Source organism: Aulostomus chinensis, chromosome 21 (genome assembly GCF_037954235.1).
Source record: "Aulostomus chinensis isolate RoL2024-O1b breed Wild chromosome 21, RoL_Achi_v1.0, whole genome shotgun sequence".
Lineage (NCBI taxonomy): Eukaryota > Metazoa > Chordata > Actinopteri > Syngnathiformes > Aulostomidae > Aulostomus > Aulostomus chinensis.
This window is the reverse complement of record NC_141340.1, coordinates 8132989-8138988: the sequence shown is the minus strand read 5'-3', so window position 1 is coordinate 8138988 and position 6000 is coordinate 8132989.

The following is a 6000-nucleotide window of genomic DNA, read 5'->3' as shown; positions in this document are numbered from 1 at the left end:
TTTTTTTTTTTTTAAGTTCTCAGTTAAGCACAGCAACAAGGGGGGGGGGTGCAATGGGAGAGAATAAAATAGCGACAGCATCAGTATGTGCGGTGTGTATCTCTGGCAGGTGTCTGTGGGCTGAAAGAGGATCCACACGAGTATGAATAATAAAACAGACACAGGGTGCTTCTGCTGCGCACTCTCTCACAACACAAATTTGTGCACACAAATTATTCCACGCTGCTGCTGGATGAACAATGCTTTAAGAATGTGGTTTGCATGGGTTCCTCCATGGGATGGGGAAAGTGGTAATGAGAGTTGATGGATGTACTGATGGGGGCTAAATTTGCAACGCTGTGGAGAGCTGTGAAGAGAAAGTGTTTGGAACACTCTGGATCCCGGTGTTGCATCACTATGTACAAGGAAGCGGCTCTTTGTGTTTGTGTGGGAGACTTGTGGAAGCTAATCTTTGGATGCGAAGAGTGCTAATGAATCCAACTTACCCAGCATCCCCAGCTGCCTAGCGACCTCGCCTCTCAATCACTCTCAATGGGCACCTCTTATTTATAGAGCCATTATTTTTAGCCCTCTATAATTTCTGCCCTACACTATGCCTTTATAAGAATTAACAGAACACTGGAGGGAAAGAGACAGCTGAAAAGAGCCGCTGAATCAGTTTATTTTTGTACTCAAAGAAGAACATCCATGGTTTCCTCTAACAACTTAGGCCTTTTTTGTCTGCAGATTTGGCATTTATTCATATCAGATATGAAAACATTTCGCTCTTTTTAACCCATTTTCTGATGGCCCAAAAAAGAGACACTGTCAAAGTTGCAATGAAAATATGGTTTGAGGTGGGAAAAGGTTTTAATTTGTGTTCAGTCGCGACTCAAATGACACCCTGCAGTAGACAAGGCTATCAATCAGCTCAGACTTCCAACACAAAACCCGGACTAATGATGTCACTTGCAGGCTGCTTATGGCTTGATGCAATGAAATGTGTAAGTTCTGCAACATTTTGTCATCCATCCATCCATCCATCCATCCATCCATCTTCTACTGCAACACATATAGACAGACAACCATTTTTCTCTCACAGCCACACCTACGGTCAATTTTGCGTATCCGATTAACCTCGTCCCCTCTCGCACGTCTTTGGACTGTGGGAGGAAGCCATTTTTCATCTCTGATATGAATGGAACCCAAAAAACAAAAAGGGGTTTCATCAAATGGCAATGGCAAAGGGTTCCATAGGTCTTTCATGTACCCAGGTATGTTCAATGGAATGAGGGTGCAGGTTACAGGAACTGCTCCAGGTTTTTTAGGGTCTGTAAAGAAAACCTATGTGGACCACTTATGTCTGAACAACAATTAATGAGAATCGACCCAGTTCTAGCAAGGTCTCCATCCACAGAGTACTACCAGACTAGCTCTGACCAGAGTGGTTACCAGACCACACAGCAGGCATAAGCTTACCATCGGGGGAGTACTTCGGTCAGCAATCTCTGCATTTCTGCTTTCTGTATGCTGCCATTGTCACTGTCCCCCTTGCAGCTTGAAACAACAACAACGTCCGCGCTCGTTAGCCAGCCAGCTTATAGCAAACTAGGGCACGCGCTGAAAATTGGCAAGTTTCGACCAAACCGTGTAACAAGGCGGGCCTGTGAAGAGCTTGGGGACCAACTCCAGATTTTTTGCTAGGACCTTGGTCAGGAGCACCAACAGGACATACAATTCCTAGCTGAACAGGAACATTCTTGCATGTTTGCAAAACATTTCCTTCCAAGCTGACTTATTATGGTTTTCCCTCCGATGTTATCTTTCAAGGGCATGTCACTGCAAGTGAGCTTACCATTGCCTACTTTTCTGTTTGTCTCAGAAATACAAGCAGTCCTAGTACCATAGCAGAACGATAGGGAGCTGAGCCTGACGTCTACCCACAGAGCAAATGCCACAAACCTGACTAAATATTTCACAAACTTGATTAAACTTTGATTAAACTATTGAGTTGTTTACAGCTTGACAGATTTTCTGACATATTGTGTTGTCCTCCTTTTCAGCAATAAGAGATGTGACCCAGTTGTGAAGAAAAGATTTTAGGCCCACAGTTGAGTGAATGCATTCGTCTCTTTCGTCTCAGATCTGTTGTTTTTACTCGGTGTGACCTCCTCCCCTGCGTGTCATTGTTATTAAACTAGAGCTACCCGTCAAGGTAACACTATATGTTAACCTTGTAAAGCATTCATGGTTTTCTGTCTGTCTCATGAATGATGATCCAGTCTGCCCTGAATATTAAAGCTTGAACACACACACACACACACACACACACACACAATTGAAAACATCCTACCTTACTTTTAACCGCAGCAGTGAAACACAAGCTCTCCCATGTGCTTCTTGTTAGGTTGCAATTGCTTGTTCTTGTGACAATCATTGAGCGCAAAGGGGACATATATACTCCCCGTACGCAGATGCAAAAAAAAAAAAAAAAGTTAAAAAAGAGGCAAATTTATTGTTTCAGCAGAATAAGCACACACACCTAACCCTTCTCTATTATCAGGCTGTTGAACCAGCTCAGTATTTTTCTAACCTCTGTGCTTTTCAAACCATTTTGAACGGAATCGAAGATGTATCAACAGAGGGCGCTGTACATTAGGACTGTAGGACGACGCTGATGTCGTCACTCTTAATGAAGAAAACAGTTAGCAATGGATTCCAGCGGGCGGCGGAGTTATTTTGAAGCCATATTATGCAATTAGAATTGGATTACATTTTGTTTTTTTTTTAGAAAAAAGATTGATTTGAGCACGGAATTTGAAGAAAAATCATTTTATTGCGACTAAATAACATTTGTGTTAACATTCATTGTTAACCTAAAAATCTTCTTCGCAAAAAATATGGTCACTAATCCTCAAATTTTGTTGATAATTGCACCATTTTTTTCTTGCCATGGGGATCTTGTGAAAAATTCTTGTGGGCTGGACTTAGTCTGAAGACTTGTCTCCATCAATCTTGCACCAAGCTACTTCCCATTTTAGATTTTCAAACAGAAATTTGGGATTAACATTGGTTTTGTTTTTTTTAAATGCATTTTTAATCCCAAATTAATTATACTTGGAATAAAATTCTTTTACACTACAACATTGCAGTAAATATGCCTTCATATTATCATGTTTTTTCCTGATTAAACAGAACCAAACCAGCTTTATGTTGCCTGAGTTTATAGACTCATCAAGCCTTCTGCAACATAGATGCAACATCTGAGCTCAACAGTTCTGAGTGAGCGCTTTGCTGTGACTGTTGTCCCTTGTGACTTCTACTGTCAGCAGAACATTCTGTGCCACTATTCCGTCTGTGTATTTTTTGTAAAGATGTGTAACAGTAGTGCAATAATCCCGACAAACCTACACAATATAGATACAAAAGTAGCTCCATCGCTGGGACTCAAATTTGTGATCGTAAACTAATTTTTTGTAGAAGTGGTTGGAATTTGGTGCAGAATAGAACCTGTTTCCTTTTAGTGGAAAAAAGAGAGAACTAAGGTTGGGGGGGGGGGCACACACGGATGTAGATTCAGTCGGTATGGGATGAGAGAGAGAGAAGACAGGACAATGGTAATTTATTACAGGCCTTCAAGCTTTGCCACTGCACGGATCAAGTCCATGAAATCAAATCTTCATCGTAGGCAACTGTGTGAAAACGTTATGTAAGTGCTTAATAGCTCAGTGAGACTTCACCCACAGACATGGAGGTTTGCGTGAATGATCTGCATCTGTATAATTGCTAACCCTTCCAACTTGGACTTGTAGACTCTCGCCTTGAGGCAGAACCAGAGAGAAAAGAAGAACAGGCGTTTCAGGCCTTGAGTTGGCCATCTGTTCCTGTGGACACCCCCCCCCCACACACACACACACACACACACACACAGACGATATGCAGTTGCACCCTATCCCTGCTGACTCTCTCATGTAGTATTTCATTGAGCCTCTTTTACACGCACAGACACAGTGCATCTGGCTGGCCAGTAGGCTGTGTCCCATGGCCATGTGTCTGGACTTCTCTTCAGACGGTCTGAGGTTTCAGGGAGAGAGAAAAATACATGGATGGGTGGGGGGGGGGGGGTGGAGGTAGAGGAGAGGGCTCATATCGATTCATACCCTCTAGCAACGTGCCAAGAAGCTGCTTTCATAATCCTCCCTCCTAAATAATTCATCACTCGCCCTCAAAATTTCATCAGCACCTACATATAGAGAACAATCTCCTCCACAGCAGCATTGTGAATAAGGTGTGTTAATGCAGACAAAGGAGGGGAGGGGGTGTCTCGGCAGTAGATAAGTAAGCAGGTGGGGTGATGATACCCACCTAGCCAAAACCAAGAAAATCAAGCCATTACGCAAGCTGCTGCAGCTGCAACACATGAATCTGAGCACCCACAGACACGACAGCTCGACCAGATCTCTGGCCGCAGGGTGTGAGACAGTGATTTGACACCTCCTCTGATTTATGGAGCAGATTCCACTAATGGCCGTCCAGACCAGCTGGCTACTGTGGTAGGAATTGTTCGGCCATACGGTAGCTTAGCCTCTCACCACTTGTATGTCTAATCAGTGTCCCTTCTATCTTCATCGTCTCAGGGTGGGTCACAGTCGCGTTGCCATTCATGGTCAAACAAATTTTAAATAATCTTTGTGAAATGCCCTTAAACAAAAAAAGAACCTGGTTTTGAAGCGCAATGCTTATTTTCAGCAAAAGATGGCGGGATAAGCTACTTTTACTCGTAGCTGTAGCAAAAAAGAAAAAGGAAAAAAAAAAGGTTGTTTTGGCGTCTGCTACCATCTACAACAAAAACAATGGAGAGAGGTCTTTCAGAATTGTAATTCTCTCGTGCTAGCTAATATTTTACGCATATTGCATGCTGTCTGGAGGCAAAGAAATTTAGTAAAATCTGGGAGGGTACACGTGAAACGACAAATTCTTTACATAAGTGTTTTCTCAAAAAAGTGTTTTGGGTCTTTTCAAATTTTAGCATTTCATCCACTTTTTCAAATGCAACATCCTAAAATGCACATTGAAACAGTTAAGCAAAACACTTCTGTTCAGTATTTGATGAATTACTAAAATACAAAAGCAGGCGAGTGTCGACTCTCCTGTAAACAGTAAACCCTCCAGTGGGCTCCACAGAGGGAAGCAATAAGCCACACATGACAGGCTACTGCTTTTGGAACTGCTTGGTCATGTTAACCCACGTACCACACACGCCTGCCTCCAAAGATCCTGTTAATTCTGTAGTTGGTGCCAGCCGACACTGTCCTTGACCCTTAATATATCACGCCGTCCAAATATGGCAACCCAACGCATCATCACTATGTCCCTAAGAAGTGCCCTTGAAAGTGTTTCACCAGCAAAGTGAGCCATTTGATCTCTTACACTCCCTGCAGTTTAAGTAAAAGTGAGATAAATAGAAGAGGAAGGAAGGACGGATGGAGAATTAAAGGCATGTAAAGGGATTTGTTCTGTCCCAGAATCATGAACACACTCTGGCAGCAAACATCCACTTCTTGTGCCTCCGCCGTCAGAATAACCCACTTATCAGAGGTGGCAAAAGTACACACGTTCAAGTACAAGGTAGCGGTGTTAAAAGAGTACTGTTAAAAGTAGAGGTACTGCTTTACGTAAATGTAAACAAGTACGCTCTTACTTGAAGGTATAAAGTCAGAAGAACCTTTCGTCCGCGTCGTCACTCGTGTTAAGGTTCCATGATCTCCTCACACGTGCAGGGACAACACGCTCTAACCACACTGGACGCAATTTCTCCACGGTGGCGTCTCCCTAACTCCTCTCTGTCCTCCTTTTTAACGAGTGAATATGGCGAGTGTCGTCTTCAAGCTTGTTAACATTTGTCAGATATCTTTTTTTCGAAGTATTCTACCATATAAAGGAAAGCCTCATATGTTTTAGCAAGTGGCAACCAGCGTTGACTTGCATGACTGCAACCAATGTTGAAGAGGGAAAGTAAGT